General features: G+C 38.4%; 1 long non-coding RNA gene across 9 annotated transcripts in view; it reads left to right on the top strand.

The window, feature by feature from the left end:
- The window catches only part of LOC123793773 (uncharacterized), a 601,572-nt gene that overhangs the window by 356,726 nt on the left and 224,784 nt on the right, over positions 1-20,062 (top strand). For all 9 annotated transcript variants that reach the window (XR_015723052.1, XR_015723055.1, XR_015723048.1 and 6 more), the window contains one exon: positions 15,527-15,597. This is a non-coding gene — a long non-coding RNA (uncharacterized LOC123793773). The remainder of the gene's footprint in view (positions 1-15,526; positions 15,598-20,062) is intronic.

Below are 20,062 nucleotides of genomic sequence, written 5' to 3'. Positions count from 1 at the left end.
CATATCACCAACAGATGAAAGAGGCATGGCCCCCACTGACTGACAAGTCTTGCCATGTCTTTCAACCAGGAAACTGGGCATACATCAAGATCTTTAGAAGAAAGCACTCACTGTCACCACAATGGGAAGGATCTTATGAAGTACTGCTAACCACCTGTACTGCCATCAAAATAAAAGAAAAAACTTTGTGGAGGGGCGCCTGAGTGTCTCAGTCAGTTAAGCATCAGTTTCTTGGTTTCAGCTCAGGTCATGATCTCATGGGTTGTGGGAAGGAGCCCCATATCAGGCTCTGTGCTCAGTGGGGAGTCTGCTTGAAGATTCTCTCCCTCTGTCCTTTCCCCCACTCACATGCACACTTGTGCTCTCTCTCGCTCTCTCTCAAACAGATAAATCTTTAACAAAAAAGAAAGAAAGGAAAACCTTACTGGACTCACACAAGCCATGCTGAAATAGACCCAGAACATCACTCTCAAGACAGCCAGAGATAGTCCCTACAGGGGACCTTAAATTAAGGATTTGTAGGGCCAATTCCCAGGACCCAGGAGCAGCCCACATCTGAAAGTAAACAGCTTTTTCCAGGATCACAGATCAAGAAACTTTGCTTTCACCTATTTCCTACCTCTTAAAAGACTTCGTATATGCATACACTAAAAAAACAAAAACAAAACACACACACACACACACACACACACACACACACACACAACCCAAAGCCAGAAACTAAGAAGCAAAACTCTGCCTTTTCTTAATAATAAACATATTTCCTATATTTATTAATCTTTTATTAGGAAGCTGACTGGAGAGGGCTTCTCTATCTTACCTACTTCCTCTCTCTGGGTTTCCTCTATTGGCTCTTTTTCAACTGTGTCTTGCTCTAATTAACCATTACTTTTTAACAAGTTGGGCACAGACCAAACACCCCCCTTATGACAGTTTACAAAACTCTGGCCACACTAACTAATCAATGTGATTGTTGGTTATGTCAACATCTAAATAGTACAAAAGAACCTGAACTAGTCTTTGTTCCTGCTGATGTGAACACCTGGTGGACTAAGTATGGAAGATGGATGAGCAACAGGGTATGGTATCCATGACTAGAAAAACATCATTCTCTCTCTCCTTCTGCTGAGTTATATAGGCCCAGGAAAACCTCTATAGAAGCCCAAGGACTGTCTCTTGCCCATATAAAGACAATAGATGGGAAATTTCCTCTTTGCATTGAAAAGAGACGTGCCTCTGGACTTCTCCTGGGCCATATACCAGACAATATTGCAGTCAAACCCTGTGGCTTGATTCTATAAATGGCATTTTTGAACCTGTCAAAGAGATTAAAAGTGACTCTAGGACTAACTTGTATAGCACAGATATTTGCCAAATCACCATATGTTTTGGATGGTTCACAGGCCATCGCTGAATGACTTGGGGTTCTTAGCTGCTTCCCCGATTAGACTTCGCAGTACCCCAAACTATCTGTGGGTTAACATAAAATCTGAACTAACTCGGCCAGATGGCAAAACTGAGCTTTCTAGCTGCCTAAGCCAGATTGCAGGCCTCCTAGATCAGATATTTGGCAACCTAATTTTCTCTTTCAAACTAACAGAACTATGTGAAAGATGGAGGTGTATGGATGCTAACAGTAATAGTAGCAAAAGTCATGGAATGCCCCAGATCTGGAAAATATAGATTTTACTCTGACCTTATCTTTGAATCACACTGGACTTTTTGTATTATGTGGTGGCAAAGTATATAAAGGGTTCCCATCTAAATGATCAGGGACAATGTTTTCTAGGATGCCTGGCTCCTTCTTTCATAAGATACTTCACCTTAAATGTAAGGCAAATTACAAACTTGAGCTCCTTTGTTTAAAAAGTTGGGCCATATAAACATTTGGATGAGGAGTCGTAGAAAATCTACTTGTGTGTCATCACTCCAAGTTTTTTTCAGCATTGGGGACCTTATTCCCAACCTTTGGAAATTATGGATTGGAAAAGGCAATCTTTTTCCATGAAAATAAAATAAGAGTTCAACAACACTATGCAAACTTTGGAACTACTCCAGTTAGAAGTTAACAGTTAGCCTCTGTTGCACTCCAAAATTGTCATGCTCTAGATACACTGACTGCCCAGCAAGGAGGGGCTTGTGCAGTTATTGGTGAAAAATTTTGCTTCTATCTAAATCAAACAGGACAAATAGTGTCTAACTTATATCTATTAAAAGAAAAGATTAATACTTTCTGTAAGATGAATGAAGAACAGCCTTTTTTTTTTTTTTTTTTTTTTTTTGGACTGATATATTCCTAGGATTAGGAGGCTGGTTTAGTCGGGTGTGGAAAATGTCCTTCAATTTGCTCTTTTCTGTTTGTTCATCCTCTTTCTAATCTATGTTCTCTTCTCCCTTTGCAGATCTATTACCCCTTGGCTACTAACCCAATTCTTCTCCCACAGCAACCAGTACAGCTTTTAAAATATGTGAAACTTCCAGGGAAGTTTTAGAGGAAGGACCTAATGGGATTCAGAACGAGTGTCCTCAGAATATACTGCTTTGGCGTGCAGAGTATTTGAAGCTGAAAACAATCAAAGCCCAAGTGACTTAGGAAGAGCTTTTACTTTCCCTTTAACTGCCTACAAGGATTTAGGTAGATGGCCTCGTCCAGGAAGAGAGCTATCAAGAGATAACTATAAAGAATATGAGTAGGAGTATTAGGGTGGGGGGGACTCAGCAAGGCCTGGTTGTTCAAAGTCCTCTCCTATCATCTCTGCATGGCACCGCAAACGTTTGTTTACCACACATTTGCTCTTCCCATCTTTCAATAAATTATCTTTCTCCCCTTTGAAGTCCCAGTTCCCTATTCCCCTTTTCTTAGCTCAGAATGGCATATAAGCCTTAATTGCCTGACTGCCTGAAATGGGTTTCATTTTCTTATGCAACCCCACCATATGTACATAATTAGTTTTTCTCCTGTTAATTGGTCTCATGTCAATTTAATTTTTAGGCTAGTCAGAAGAACCTAGAAGGGTAAAGAAAAAAATTTCCCTCCCTTCAGGAGGAAGAATTGTACATTATAGCAGAACTCTAATCATATGCTTTGTAGCTGAAATAAAATTAAGTGTCTTGTCTGTTTCCGTAGAATACCAAAAGAGCTGGATGGCTTTTTGCCAAATATGGAGGATAACTACACAATAACCATTGTAAATATTGCAAGGGTTTGACTTAAAAGAGGCCAAACAGCATGCCAGAATTCACTCTGGGGAGAAACTGGGTGTTAAGAGAGGCCTGCAACTGAAAATTAAGAGAGGCATGGTTTCTTTTCCCATAGGCAGGTATAATAAAGTCCAGCTACAGCAATGTTTAACTGTCAGTTGATAAAGACACACAATATCTACTGAAAGCTTTGACAAAGAAAACAATGGTGAAACCTACATCAATTATGTTATTCTATTTCTGGGCTTTTCCCCCTACCGATGAGGTCTGAGATGTAAAACTGGACCTAAATGGACACTGTTACACTGCTGAAATCACATTGGAATACAATATATTGGAGACAACAACAAATAAAGAAATCATTATTAAAAGTGTAACATTTAGAATCCAGACAATTAAAAAGCCAACAGTGGCATAGCCCTCTGCATTTCAATGAGCTTTGGTGGTGGCTTGGCTTTGAAGAACATTGATTCCATTGAACATTTTTTCTTGCAAATATCTGCAGATCCTAGAGAGAATCTGCTCTATTATGACTATCAGGAAATAAAAAAGGCAGATGCTTACACTGAGTGACTTCTTACAGGGCAGCTGTATGTACTGTTTCCAGGATGAAGCAGTAACATGGGTTTATTCATTTGTACCCTGGACATCAAAAAATGTGGATCAAATAATTTATTACAAAATTGAAAATTATTTCAACCATACAGTAATTATTATCATTATAGGAAATTGCTGACATATCAACATTAATTTTTTTTTAAAGATTTAATTTATTTATTTGACAGAGAGAGAGACAGCCAGCGAGAGAGGGAACACAAGCAGGGGAGTGGGAGAGGAAGAAGCAGGCTCATAGCAGAGGAGCCTGATGTGGGGCTCGATCCCACAACGCCGGGATCATGCCCTGAGCCGAAGGCAGACGCTTAACCGCTGTGCCACCCAGGCACCCCTCAACATTAATTTTTAATTCTTCTTACTAAATTCTATTTAAGTCATTGATGATTCTTTTAATCATGGTAGGTAATGTTGCTAAATATATATATATAATAGGATGCCTACAATTCTTAATTTTTAGTAAAGGAGTATCCGTTGTCAATTAACTTTTACAGCATCTTTAAGGAACTTTTTAGGTATTGATATTTATCTAAATGAATTATGCACTCTCCTTACTGCTTAAGACAACATTCTGATGCAGAGTGACCAAGCCAGGTCATCAGTAGCTTATATTGAATTAACAGTGCTTATTCTAGTTGTGATGCCATTGAAGGACAATCCTATCTTCTGATATATTTCTCATTTCCCATGATTTCAAAAATTACCATCAGACCTTCTGTAATTCTGTTTTTCAGTACCCTGTGTGATTTGATTGATTAGAATGCAGGGACTTGCACTTCATTATTATCCCTCAAATGCAATAGGTGAACAGGGCATTAAAACAGGAGCCAGGGAGATAGTTCTATCCAAACAATGCCATGGACTTACTTATGACTTTGAGCAAGCATTGGTTTTTTTATCTGTAAACCAAAAACATTGTGCTGTGTGTTTTTTTGAGGCTCCTTCCAGTATCAATTCTATTTTAGTTTTTGGTTTTCTCTTAATAGTACTTATTCTATTCTTTGCAGTTTGACAATTATTCTTCTTGATGGCATATAAATAAACAAAATTGTTGAATATTTCTATTCCTTTTCTATCATCAATTAACATTATACCATCTGCTTTACGATTTAGGCCAAGCTTTGCTTATTTTTTTCTCTTTGCCCTAAGTAGAGGTTTTTTGTTTTATTTTGTTTTGTTTTGTTTTTAGGTCTTTTTGGTGGCTTCAGAATTTTTTGCTAAGTCTCACCCATAGGGTTTATGAATCAGACAGAACCAGAGCTTGGATCTCAGCTGTAATTTATGTTAGTTGTGGGAAGTTGGCAAGGCTATCTAGTTCTCTAGAATTTAGTTTCCTCATTTATTAAGCTGGAATAACATCAGTGTTTATCTCATGTGATTGCTGTGGGGATAACATGGAAAAAAAAGATCATGAAAAGTGCTTAGTATAATAGCTGGCACAAAGGAAGCCCTAGAGAAATTATTTTATTAGTGTTACTTTTTGTTGCCATCATCAACTTTATCATCATCACTACGGAGGTTATTTTTGAAATATTATTACTGGTTTGTCTTTGCTTCTTTCTGTTAAAAAACAACATCAATAATACCTCATATGAGTAGATAATTTTACAGTTTTTAGTATTTTTACACATCTTATCTAGTCTTTATAATAATGCTCTGAGTTGAGAAGGATTAGAATCTCCACATTAGAGATCTGAAAGTCTCTGAGACATTTAGTAACTCCTCCAAAGGGTAAACACCGGGTGCATGTGACATTCACTTCCTAACCCCTATCGACCAAGAAGAAGAGGCTGTAGAACAAACGAAAGCATTTATTTGGATTCTCAGGGATTGCAATTCAGAGACACAGAGTGGACAGGAGTTGAAAGTGTCCTCCAAATTGCAAATGGACAATGTGGGCTTATAAAGGCAAAAACTATACAGTTACATAACTTGTTTTGAAAGAATTATGATTGGTACTGGCAGCTTTAAACTATCTAATACACTATTGGCTATTTAGGTAATAGATGTTACATTATCTCTGTTTCAGTACAAAGTAGAAGAATATGTTCCAGAGGATGATTCAGGTGCAATTGACTGACAAGTTACATTTGACATCAAAAGTCAGTATGTTCCACAATTTGAAACAGGAGACTTGCATAGGCCTTGCTTCCTTAATATCCTCCGAATCCTATTTTGAATGATTCCCTTAGCAATGCTTACTTCACTTAGGAATCTTCTCACGCCATAGTACCCAAGACGAGAAATGATTTTGCAGTAACTCATGTGGTGGTAGCATGACATGGTGATAAACAACATCAGGTGGCTTTGTGGCAGAGTTGTCTGTGATGAATATCAGCAACGGAGAGGTCGAAGCTTTTTTATTTCATTTTATGTTTTTATTTTTATTATTTTATTGTTTTAAAATTTTAATTCCAGTATAATTAACATACAGCGTAATATTAATTTCAGGTGTACAATGTAGTGATTCAACAACTCTATACATTCCTTAGTGCACACCACAATAAGTGTGCTCTTTAATCCCTTTCACCAATTTCACTCATTCCCCTACCTGCCCTCTGGTAACCATCAATTTGTTCTCTATAGTTAAGAGTCGGGTTGTTGGGGTTTTGTTTTGTTTTGTTTTGTTTTGTTTTGTTTTGTTTGGTCTCTTTTTCCTTTATTCATTTGTTTTGTTTCTTAAATTCCACAAATGAGTGAAATCATATGGTATTTGTCTTTCTCTGACTGACTTATTTCACTTACCATTATATCCTCTAGATCTAACCATGTTGTTGCAAATGGCAAGATTTAACTCTTTTCTATGGCTGAGTAATACTCCATTGTATGTTTTGTGTGTGTGTGTTTGTGTGTGTGTGTGTGTGTGTGTGTGTATGCCCTCTTCCTTATCCATTCATCAATCAACAGACACTTGGGTTGCTTCTACAATTTGGCTATTGTAAATACTTCTGCAATAAAAGGTGCATATACATTTTGCATTGGTGTTTTCATATTCTTTTTAAGAAGATTTTATTTATTTATTTGAGAGAGAGAGCAGGAGTGGGGTAGGACCAGAAGGACAAGCAGACTCCCTGCTGAGCACAGAACCCAACATGGGGCCCAATCCCAGGACCCTGATAATCATGATCTGAGCTGAAGTCAGACGCTTAACTGACTAAGCCACCCAGGAACCCCAGTGTTTTCATATTCTTTGGGTAAATACCCAGTAGCGTAATTACTGGATCATATGATAATTCTATTTTAATTTTTTGAGGTCCTTGCATACTGTTTTCCATGGTGGCTGCTCCAGTGCATTCCCACCAACAGTGCCAAAGGTTCCCTTTCCTCCACATCCTCACTAACACCTGTTGTTTCTTATACTTTTGATTTTAGCCATTCTGATAGGTGTGAGGTGGTTTTGATTTGCATTTCCCTGATGACTGGTGATGCTGAGCATGTTTTCTTGTGTCTGTTGGCCATCGGTATGTCTTCTTTGGAGAAATGTCTGTTCATCTTTTCTGCCCATTTTTAATTGGATTATTTGGGGTTTTTTGTTGTTGAGTTAAGTACTTTATATTTTGGATACTAACCCTTTATCAGAGATGTCATTTGCAAGTATTTTCTTGAATTTAGTAGGTTGTCTTTCAATTTTGTTGACTGTTTCCTTCACTGTGCAGAGCTTTTTAAAAAAATATTTCATTTATTTATTTGACAGAGAGAGAAAGAGAACAAGCAGGGGCAGTGGCAGAGGGAGAGAGAGAAGCAGGCCCCTCATGGGGCAGGGAGCCCCATGTGGGGCTTGATCCCAGGATCATGACCTGAGCCTTAGGCAGATGCTTAAATGACTGAGCCACCCAGGAACCCCTGTGCAGAGCTTTTTATTTTGATGTAGTCCCAAGAGTTTAATTTTGCTTTTGTTTTCCTTGCCTCAGGAGATGTATCTAGAAAAATGTTGCTATGGGTGATGTCAGAGAAACTACTACCTATGCTCTCTTCAAGGATTTTTATGGTTTTAGGTCTCACATTTAGATTTTCAATCCATTTTGAGTTTATTTTTGTGTGTCGTTTAAGAAAGTGGCCTAATTTCATTCTTTTGCATGTAACTGTCCAGTTTTCCCAACATCATTTGTTGAAGAGACTGTCTTTTTCCCATTAGGTATTCTTTCCTGCTTTGTCAAAGATTAATTGATCATATAATTATGGATTTATTTCCGGATTATCTGTTCTGTTCTATTGATTTATGTGTCTATTTTTGTGCGAATACCACACTGTTTTTATTACCTCAGTTTTGTAGTATCTCTTGAAATCTGGGATTGTGATACCTCCAGTGTTGTTCTTCTTTTTCAAGATTGCTTTGGCTATTCGGGGTGTTCTGTAGTTCCATACAAATTTTAGGATTTTTTGTTCTGGTTCTGTGAAAAATGCTGTGGTATTTTGATAGAGATTGCATTAGTTCTATAGCTTGATTTGGGTAGTGTGGACAGTTTAACAGTATTTGTCTCCCAATCCATGAGCATGGAATATCTTTCCATATGTTTGTGTCATGCTCAAATTTTTTCATCACTGTTTTATAGTTTTCACAGTATAGGTCTTTCACCTCTTTAGTTAAGTTTACTCCTAGGTATTTTATTACTTTTTGTGAAATTAGTAATGGAATTGTTTTCTTAATTTGTCTTTCTGCTGCTTCATTTATACTAGTGTGTAAAATGCAATGGATTTCTGTACATTGATTTTTGTATCCTGCAACATTACTGAATTCATTTGTCAGTTCTAGTACTTTTTTGGTGGAGTCTGTTGGGTTTCCTATATATAGTATTATGTCATTTGCAAATAGTGAAAGTTTATTTCTTCCTTACTAATTTGGTTACCTTTTATTCCTTTTTGTTGTCTGATTGCTGTGGCTAGGACTTCCAGTACTATGTTGAATAAAATTGGTGATGGTGGACATCTTTGTCTTGTTCCTGACCTTAGGGGAAAAGTTCTGTTTTTCACCATTAAGGATGATGTTGGCTGTGGGGTTTTTATATGTGGCCTTTATTATATGGAGGTATGTTCCCTCTAAACCTACTTTGTCGAAGGTTTTTATCATGAATGGATGTTGTACTTTTTCAGATACTTTTTCTGTGTCTATTGAAAGGAGCATATGGTTCCTATCTTTCCTCTTATTGATGTGAAATATCATGTTGATTGATTTGCAAATATTGAACCACCCTTGCAACCAGAAATAAATCCCACTTGATCATGGTGAATGACTTTTAAAATGTGCTATTAGATTCTGTTTGCTTATGTTTTGTCGAAGATTTTTGCATCTATATTCATCAGAGATATTGGCCTATACTCTTTTTTAGTGGTGTCTTTATCTGGTTTTGGTGTCAGGGTAATGCTGGCCTCCTAGAATGAATTTGGAAGCTTTCCTTCCTCTTCTGTTTTTTGGACTAGTTTGAGAAGAATAGGTATTAACTCTTCTTTAAATGTTTGGTAGAATTCTCCTGTGAAGTCCTCTGGTCTTAGGCTTTTGTTTGTTGGGAGTTTTTTTTATTACTGCTTCATGTTCATTGCTGATAATTGGTCTATTCAAATTTTATATTTTCTCCTGATTCAGTTTTGGGAGGTTATATATTTCTAGGAATTTATCCATTTCTTCTAGATTGTCCAATTAGTTGGCATATAGTTTTTCATAACATTTTCTTATTATCCTTTGTATTTCTGTGGTATCAGTTGTTTCTCCTCTTTTATTTCTGATTTTGTTTGAGTCCTCTTCTTTTGTCTTTTTTGATGCGTCTGGCTAAAGGTTTATCAATTTTGTTATCTTTTCGGAGAACCAGCTCCTCATTTCATTGATCTATTACATTGGGTTTTTTTTTAGTTTCTGTATCATTTATTTTTTGCTCCAATCTTTATTATTTCCTTCTACTGGTTTGGGGTTCTGTTTGTTCTTTTTCTAGATCCTTCAAGTGTAAGATTAGGTTGTTTAGTTGAGATTTTTCTTGCTTCTTGAGGTAGGCCTGTACTGCCCTACACTTCTCTCTTAGAACAGCTTTTGCTGCATCTCAGAGACTGCTGTGCTCTCATTTTCATTTATTTCCATGTATTTTTTGATTTCCTTTTTGATACCTTTGTTGACCCATTCATTTTTTAGTAGCATGTTATTTAACTTACATGTATTGGTGATCTTTTCAGAGTTTTTCTTGTGGTTGTCTAGTTTCATAGCATTGTGTATGGTATGACTTTAGTCTTTTTGTATTTGTTGAGACTTGTTTCGTGGACTCATATGTTATCTATTTTGAAGACTATTCCCCGTACATTTGAAAAGAATGCGTATTCTGCTGTCTTATGATGGAATGTTCTGAATATACTTATTAGGTCCACATGATCCAACATGTCATTCAAATCCACTGTCTTCTTGCTGGTTTTCTGTTTAGAAAATCTATCCATTGATGTAAGTGAAGTGTTAAAGTCTCCTAGTTTTATCATATCACTATCAATTACTTCTTTTATGTTTATTATTAGCTGCTTTATGTATTTGGGTGCTCCCATGTTTGGTGCATAAATATTTACAATCGTCGTATCTTCTTGTCGGATTGTCCCCTGAATGATTATACAGTGTCCTTCTTTGTCTCTTGTTACAGTCTCGGTTTTAAAGTCTATTTTGTGTGATGTGAGTATTGCTATACTGGCTTTCTTTTCACTTCCATTTGCATGCTAAATGCTTTTCCATCCTTTCACTTTCAATCTGTGTCTTTAGGTCTGAAATGAGCCTTTTGTAGGCAGCTTATAGATGGGTCTTGCTTTTTTATTCATTCTGTCACCCTATGTTTTTTGATTGGAACGTTTAGTCCATTTACATTCAAAGTAATTATTGATTGGTATGTACTTATTGCTATTTTGTTTCTTGTTTTGTGGTTGTTTTTGTAGTTCTTCTCTGTTCCTTTCTTTTCTTACTCTCTTCTCTCAATGTTTGCTGGCCTTCTTTAGTGATGTACTTGGATTCCATTTTCTTTATTTTTTGCGTATCTGTTACTGGTTTTTGATTTGCAGTTACCATTCAGCTTGCATATAACATCTTATTCATGTAGGAGTCTATATTGAGTTAATGGTCACTTAAATTTTAAACCGTCTTTACTCCTCTCCACCCCACATTTTAGGTATATGGTGTCCTACCTTATATCCTTTTGTTTTGCGAATCCCTTGACTGATTGTATAGATATACCTATTTTTACTGCTTTTGTGCTTCCTACTTTTCTTACTACTACTTATAGTTTTTCCTTTCCATTCAAAGAATGCCCTTTAACATGTCTTGTAGGGCTGATTTAGTGGTTATGAATTCCTTTAACTTTTGTTTGTCTGGAAAACTTCTTATCTCCCCTTATATTCTGAATGATAACCTTACTGGATAGAGTGTTCTTGGTGCAGATTTTTGCCCCCTTCTGCACTTTGAATATATCATGCCACTCCCTTCTGGACTGGAAAGTTCCTGCTAAAAAATCAGCTGATAACCCTATGGGGTTTCCCTTCTATATAATTGTTTTCTTTTTTCTTGCTGCTTTTAAAATTCTCTCTTGATCACTGCTTTTTGCCATTTTAATTTCTCTGTGTCTTGGTGTGGACCTCCTTGGGATGATTTTGTTGGGTTTTTTTTTTCTGTACTTCCTGGATTTGGATTTCTGTTTCCTTCCCCAGATTCAGGAAGCTTTTAGCTATTATTTCTTCAAATAAATGTTCTGCCCCCTTCTCCCTCTCTTCTTCTTCTTCTGGGATCTTCTTCTAATGTGAATGTTATTATGCTTGAGGGTGTTATTGAGTTCCCTTAGTCTATTTTCATTTTTTCTTCATCCTTTTTTTTTTTTTTTTTTTGGTCTCCTGTTCAGCTTGATTGTTTCTATTGCTCTGTCCTCCTGGTCACTGATCCATTCTTCTGATTCCTCTAGTCTACTCTCATTCCCTGTAGTGTATTTTTTAATTTCAGTTATGGAGTGCTTCATCTGTGTTTGGTTGTTTTTTTATATTTTCAATCTCTGTTTAGGGTCTCCCTGAAGTCCTCCACTCTCTTCTCAAGGCCAGTGAGTATCTTTATGACCATTACTTCAAATTCTCTATCAGGCATATTACTTACCTCTGTTTCATTTAGCTCTCTTGCTGGGATTTTGTCTTATTTTTCATTTGAGACGTATTCCTCTGTCTCCTCATTCTGTCAAATTCTGTGTCTTTTCTTATGTGTTAGGAAAGTCAGCCGTATCTCCTGCTCTGGAGAGTAGTGGCCTTATGAAGAAGAGGTTCTGTAGTGCCCTGTGGTGCAATGTCTCTTGTTCATCAGAACCTGGAATTCACAGGTATCTCCTGTGTATGTTGTATGTGCCCTGTTGTGGCTGAGCCATGTTTGCCTTCAGTCCCGTCATCTGCAATGGCTGTCTTTGCCTGTTGTGGGCAGGGTTTGGTCCCTGTGTTGTTAGTGGGCCAGTCTGGGGCCTCCTTGGCCTCGAGTTGAGTCAGACCAGGTGTGTGCCAGAGCTACAGTAACACCAAACTGCAAGGTGCTTTCCCCATGTTGTCCCCTGAGAAGCTTTCATTGGTGCATGGGGCCTGTAGTGAGACCAGATGTCAGCCCTCAGCCTACTACTGTCAGACTGGTATGTGTGGTTATCTTCCTCTGTCCCCAGGACAGGAGTCACTTTGGAGTGGTGCTGGCCTCTGCCGGTGCTGCTTGTATACTGCCCAGCTGTGGCGCGGCTTTGGGTGGACTCCTGTCGAGGGCAGGTCTGCAGGAGAAGGTGGGGGGCAGGGTACTTGGTGCCAGCAAAAGTCTGCTGTGCTCAGCTGTGGAAGGGGGACCTGCAGCTGCTTTAGAAAAATCCTGCTGTAGTCCTGGCTGGAGGGGGTCAGGTTTTCAGAAGAGCCAGGGGCAGAACACATGGCATTAGCAAGATTTACATGGCTCTGCTGTGGGAGGAGACCTGGAGAGGAGGCCTGGCTAGAGGGCGCCAGTCAGCGGAAGTGTGCAGGGATGGGGTGGGCAGTTAGCAAGCTAAGTAAAGAGTGTTCCTGCTACCCCGGTTGTTGTAGGTCTCTGTGTATCTAGTCTGGGGGGGCAGGGGGTGGGCAAGGGTGCCCATAAGCCCTTTTGTTGTTGAAGTCTCTCAAAGATCCCTGCCTCTCCAGCACTTGCTCTGAGGTTAGTAAATAAAGCTTCCCATATACCTCAGGCATTTTTCAAACTGCTGCTTCTATGCTGTATCTCCATGGGGCTGCTCCTTGTGCTGTCTCTTTAAGGTGGGGATTCAGTTTCCTGTCACCCTCCTGGCTCTCCCAGAGCTGAGCCCACTGATTTTTAAAGTTCTAAATGTTAAGTGCTGCTGATTATAAGAACTTGCAAAGTTAGGCCCCTCTGGTTTTCAAAATCAAGTGTTCTAGGGATTTGTCTTCCCAATGCATATCCCCTATATCTAGGGTACCTGGTGTGGGATCTTTTCCTTTCCTTTCTCTGTACCTGCAGAGTCCCCTCCCTTCCATGATACTCCCTGTGGGTCAGTTTGACTCTTTCTTCCCCGAGTCTCTGCCCTTCCTACCCTCCTCAGTGTGGCCTCTTCTCTAGCTTTGGAGGGTCTGTTCTGCCAGTCTTGGGGTCATTTTCGGAGTTATTTATACTGACATGGGTGTTATGTGGTTGTATCTATGGGATGAGGTAGGTTTAGGATACTCCTACTTTGCTGTCTTCCCCAGAAGTGCTCAAAACTTTTTTTTCTTTTTTTAATTATTTATTTTGAGAGAAAAAAAGAGAGCAAGAGCACAAGTGGGAGGGGTAGAGGGAGACAGAGTACCAAGCAGACTCTATGCTGAGTGCAGAGCCAATGCAGGGCTCCATTTTATGACCCTGACGTCACGACCTGAGCCGAAACCAAGAGTCAGACACATAACTGACTGTGCCACCCAGGCGCCCCAAACCTTCTTTAAAGAAAACTTTATGTTAATTTTGAGAGAACATAAGTATTTTATTATAGGGTGTAAATTTCTTGAAACAGAAACAGTATAAGGTTTCTTTTTGTGTCTTGTATACATTTTTTTAATAAAAATTTTATTTATTTAAGAGAGAGAGTGTGCATGAGTTGTAGGGGTGGGGCAGAGGGAGAGGGAGAAGCAGGCTCCCCGCTGAGCAGGGAGCCTGATGAAGGGCTGGATCTCAGGACCCTGAGATCATGACCAGAGCCCAAGGCAGACACTTAACCGACTAAGCCACCCATGTTCTCCTGCATTGGTTTGTGAATAGAATTTTCCTCTCGAAATTCATTTTCTATTTTGAATATCGTAAATGGTACTCATTAAAAAGACAGTGTGGAGTGTGGGCTTTTAGGGACATTCAGAAGGGGTCCTGAGGTGGGGGTTGGGACATAATGCATGGTCATGGGCCATAGAAAAGTTCTCTGGTTATGCCTGGGTGCATTTGCTAGAGAAGGACACAGACAAGCTGGCATACAAAGTTACACTCTGATTCATTTGTTGCATTTCTCTCCTTATTTGTCTTCCTTGAATCAGGAGCAAAACAGTTGCTCTTGTCCCCTAGGGCACTTTAGTGTGAGAAATTTTCCACCAACTTGAAGACAAATGGAAAAAATAAAGACAACATAATGAGTTTTTCATAATGCTAAACAAATTCTTAGTTGAGAACTTCTTGTTTTGTTGTTTTAAATGATCCTTTTCTGGAAGGATAGCAAGAGTGGATGGCAGCTGATTTTCTTTAATCTGTGTACCAGGCCAAACAAACAAACACAAAAAGGGTAAATATACATCGGTATTTAAATTTTCGTATGTCCATAGCATCCAAAGCCTGAGGTCAGAGACATCCGTGGCAGAGAGACATGTAAAGCCAGGCCTACCCTGCAGTGTGCGAAGCCCTTGGGCCCGAGCTTGGCCAGCTCCTCTTCACCGACCCGGGTCCCCTGACTGCTGCACCTCTTAATTAAATACCCACCCCAGTGAATGGAATGCGATTTAGTTGAATTCCTCCTGATAAGCTGTCTGAGGGACTGTGAAATGCGACTGCTTTGACTGATGCTCCCATTTTCTCTTCCTCAAAATAAGTCAGATTGACAGGATTCAAAGGGGACATGAAATTAGTTCTTATTGCCTGATTCAGCAGGAAGCAGGATCTGCTGAATGGAAAATATTCTAAGACTAGGAATGAGCGATTATAAGGCAAGCCTCAACTAGCTGAGGGAGTTTTTCTGTGCCTGCAGCTGAGAAACTGCTTTTGTACCTGGATCAAATGCTGGTCCTAGTCAGGACTCCAGTGCTGCACACACTTGCAGACCGGCTGCCGTGTGGGTGAACAGATAGCATTCAGCCAGGACTCACGCACGCCCCCTTCTTACCAGAATTTTCCAAATAGCTTCTGAGACATCAGCCATTAGGGAATAATCTGATGATAATTTATACTTTATAACACAATTAATACTCCCATTACATATTTATCTCAGACTGAAAAACAAATACCAGGTGAGCTAAAATTTTCTGAAGAGTATTGTCTAGGTTCTTCTATTCCTTTTCCTTCTGGGACTGACACTATGCCAGCCTGAGTCGTCAATAATGCCAGTTTGACTCCAGAGACCTACAGAATGAGAACCTGAATGTTCTATTTGTATTAACACTTAGATTAGCAAGTAACTTTTACATTCGGGAACTGACTTGGGGGGATCTGTCCTTATCTTTCCTGATGCGATTGAGCCCTTTTTCCTTTGTCCAGGTGGAGAACTTAGATCTGCTTCCTCTGTGGTAACTGGAGCACGGAACGATGAAGCGGAAGGAAGCTTTCAGGTATTCCCAAAGGGAAGTGACTTGGCATCTAGTCTGTCCCGCTCCATTCCTGATTGTAGGCATGTGCCCTCCCACCGCATCTCTGAATAATAAAGCCAGGCAGTACATCAAGGCCTCAGACAGAAGGCCCATTAGGCTGCCTGTGATTAAAGCTGATTAGCTAGAAGTCACTGGGAAACTTAGTCCAAGATCAGTGGTGAATCAGATCCAATTTGCATACACGACGAGGTGCTTCATTAAGGCTAATCATTTTCCTCTGTCCTTTGGTAATAAATCATCCTTCTATGGGGTTCATTTAGATAGAGCTTGAGGATTTTGCCTTCAGAGTTCTTCCACACTATTAAGATCACTTTAGCTATGCTCTTCGGCCTCATTTGCAGGGATGGTACCTGTCTGGAGCCCCGTCTCACAGCTACATCCATGAAAAAACTTCCTAGAAATATAAGCAATGATTCTTTAGGGTCCATGTGCCAGCAGCCAAGACCCACACGTTAACGAAGTGTGCATCTTTTAAAGCACCAGGAGAACAAATCGTGCTTGTTTAAACTGATGAAGGACTCAGGCCACATACTGCCTTGTCTTGAGCCAACTGATCTTTAATTTTACGTACTCTTCTTGAAATGAGTCTATCTAAATCCAGGAAAATTGACCAGGAGTAACCTTCCAGAGCTCTCACATGGATGATTCTTTCTTTGCAATTACTTGTGAGAATGATGAGATGCTGCTTGTTTTGCCCCAAAGATTATTCCTTTTTGTCTCCTGTAATTTATGCACTCTGGTCCCGTGTGCCTGGTCCACTTTGCTTGTGCCTGTTGAATAGCCTTTTACTTATTTATCTCTTGTACTCCACAAAAACAGGGATTCCATGCCTAGCTCATAACTTACAGTAATTATGTATTGACAAATTGTTGTGAATTATGAGACGGTGGTTATAATGGAATATTATACAGCCCATTGAAAGAATGATATTGATCTCTATATATTGACGTGTAAAGATGCCCGTATATTTCATAACATAGTTACTGAAAAAAAGCAAGCTGAAAAACATTATAAATTGGATGATCCCATTTTTTGTAAAATAATAATAATAATAATGCTTATGTGTATATTCATAGAGAAGGAAAAAGTATTAGTACACAGGGACTGGGTATAGGGTAAAAAGGTGGGGCTTCTGCTTTTAACCTCATAAATTTCTATATTTTATTCTGTTAGATTGAATCTGTATTACTATTGTAAACTAAAAACCCAGTAAACAGTTTTAAAAACCATAAAATTATAGATTCTGGTTGCTAATTATTATTATTTAAAAAAAACACTGTATTAATTTTCTAGGACTACTATAGCAAATTACCCCAACCTGGATTGTGTAATAAAAGAGAAATTGATTCTTTCATAGTTCTGGAGGTTAGAAGTCTGAAATGGAGGTAGAGCCATGTTGCCCCCAAAGGCTCTAGGAAAGAATCCTTCTCTGCCTCTTTAGCAGTTACCAGTAATTCTTGGCATTCCTTGGCCTGTAGACACATTACTCCAATCCCTGTCTCCATTTTCACGTGGACTTTTCCTCTGTGCTTTGCTAGATCTTTACATGTCCTTCTCATAAGGACACCAGTCATTGGATTTAGGGTCCACCCCAATCCCATATGACCTTACCTTAACAAAACTAATTATGTCTCCAAAGACCCTATTTCCAAATAAGGTCAAGTTCTGAGGTTTTGGATGGAGTTGAATTCTCGGGGGACACAATTCATCCCAGTACAAACACTAACAAGGGACAGAACCAACAAGCTTTATGTGTTAAACATCTTTTCTAAAGACTGTTGTCTGGGCTGGCACGTCACCAGTACAGTTTGTGGTCCCTCATTGGACTGGCGTGGGATGGGAGTTCCATGAGATGTTGCAGCTGCTGCAGGTTTGGAGAACCTACAAGCCTTCAACTCAACTCTCCTCTAGCCTTAGACCAGAATCCACTTGACGCTACCACTTGACCCATCCCAGTTCTGGGGTGAAGCAGCTCTTAGTTCCTCTTTTAATCTGTACTTTACTTTTGGTATGAGGTTTTCCTTAATTTACAAATTTTCTTCTTCTTCTCTTTTCTTTTTCTTATCTTCTTTCTTTCTTTCTTTCTTTCTTCTTTCTGATGATGGTCTACTATATACAAGGCTCTGCAGGGGACACAAAATCAATTTCCTTGCTTTTGAGGATCTTGTAGTTTAGCTTTTGAGTGTCAATACTGTACTTACTGATTCTAAGAGACACATTTTAACATTTCTAAAACTGGGATTTTTCTTATAGTTGATGGCGTGGCATAGTCTAATTGACAGCTTTAAAATTTTCCTAATAGTACATAAAATTACATATCTCATGGTTAATGTCTTCAGATTCAGTGAGATATGATAGCACAAGAAATTGGGCAAGTTACCTGCCATTGCACTTGATAAGCACATGCTGTGAGTGTGAGTTCGGAAACAAGAATCTGTAGTTATTTTTCTTTAAATATAGTTTTTAAAAATAAAAATATTTATGTTTACAGGTTTATTATGGTTATTACTTTTTTAATTGAGGTATAATTGACCCATAACATTATACTAGTTTCAGGTGTACAACAGGGTGATTCAATCTTTTTGTATTTTGCAAAATAATCACAATAAGTCTAGTTCACATTTGTTACCATACATAGTTACCAAAGTTTTTTCCTTTGGAAAACTTTTAAGATCTACTGTTAGTTATATATATATATATATATATATATATATTTCAAATATACAGTACAGTATTATTAACTATAGTCACCATGCTGTACATTACATTGCTGTGACTTATTTATTTTATAACCGGAACTTTGTATTTTTCACCTACCCCACCCTTCCTGCCTCTGGTGACCACCAATCTGTTCTGTATATCTATGAACTTTTTAAAAAAAAATTAGATTCCACATATAAGTGAGATCTAATAGTATTTGTCTTTGTCTGTCTTATTTCACTTAGCATGATGGATGTAAGTTCCCCCTGTGTTGCAAATGGCAGGATTTCATTCTTTTTTATGGCTGAATAATATTCTTTCTCTCTCTCTCTTTGTGTATACACACACACACACACACACACACACACACACACACACACACATTTTCTTTATTCTTTCGTCCATTGGGTATTTAGGTTATTTCTGTATCTTGACTGTTGTAAATAATGCTGCAATAAAAATGGGGATGCAGATTTTTTTTTTTGAGTTAATGTTTTCATTTTCTTTGGATAAATACCCAGAAGTAGAATTGCTAGATCATATGGTAGTTCTATCGCTAACTTTTTGAGGAACCTCCGTACTATTTTCCAGAGTGGCTGCACCAATTTACATTCCCGTCAACAGTACCCAAGGGTTTCCTTTTGTCCACATCCTCGCTAACAATTGCTATTTCTAATTCCCTTATTTTTTAAATTTATTCTATAAATATCTTGCACCTGCTATTTGCAAGGGATAGAGAATATCTAAACACTCTTTTAAAAACAATATTAGATCTACATTTACCAAGCAAGAGATCTGGATATCATTAAAAATCCTACAAGGCAGAAACATTTGTGAACCAGGGCAGAAGGCAAATTTATGGTCAGTAACGTGCAAAATTATCAACAATTTACCTTCTTTATTGGTAAGTTTCTTCCAAGAAACTGGGTTTTTGAATTTATTATCAGTTAAACCAAAGTCTTTCAGGTGGAAAATTCATTGGTATCAGCCGTTTGCTTTTTCCCAAGCCTCCAATCAGCTATCAATACTTAATTCTGTGTGTACAAAGTATCTTTTGTGCAATGCAAATTTCTGTTACTTTCCCCTAGGGGATAAAATAACACATGGAATAAGGAAGAAAATGCAAGATGAATTCTGAATCTAATACATGAGTTTTGTTTTATTTTTCTTTTAAATTGTATTTGTGTAAGAATCAGAAATAAAATCTAATTTAGAATACTCACCAACTAAAAGAAAACAGTTTTATTTGGCAAACCTACTGCCCCAGAAAACAAGTAATTAAAGGACCTCTTAAAATAGCAGCCATAAAATTGACATTCTGTGGGAGACCATGTGTTCATTACTGTTCTTTTTATGGAGGACCCTCCCTGGGCACTGTTCTGAGAATTGAAGTCTGCTGTCAGACTGAGTGCTTCACCCAGGGACTTTGCATCCTCTTCTGGGGGAAAAGGTTAGTGCGTTTCTGGTGTAGGTAGGATAGTTGTACCATGTCAGGTGGAAATATGACCTTGTTGTTATGTTTATTTGGAGATTACATATGGCTTAAGGAGATCTGTATGAGTGCCAAATGGACAAGGGGCAGATCTGTGGTAGTTAATTGTATGTGTCAGCGTTGTTAGGTCCTGGTAACTAAATAAGCGAACATTATTCTACATGTTTCAATCAAAGTAATTTTTTTTTTAATTTAAGTATAACTGACATACAATGTTCTTTAGTTTCAGGTGTC

Source organism: Ursus americanus, chromosome 35, assembly GCF_024610735.1.
Source record: "Ursus americanus isolate L20-20 chromosome 35, mUrsAme1.1.p, whole genome shotgun sequence".
Lineage (NCBI taxonomy): Eukaryota > Metazoa > Chordata > Mammalia > Carnivora > Ursidae > Ursus > Ursus americanus.
The sequence above is the reverse complement of the archived record's forward strand: the minus strand, read 5'-3'. Positions and strand labels throughout refer to the sequence as shown.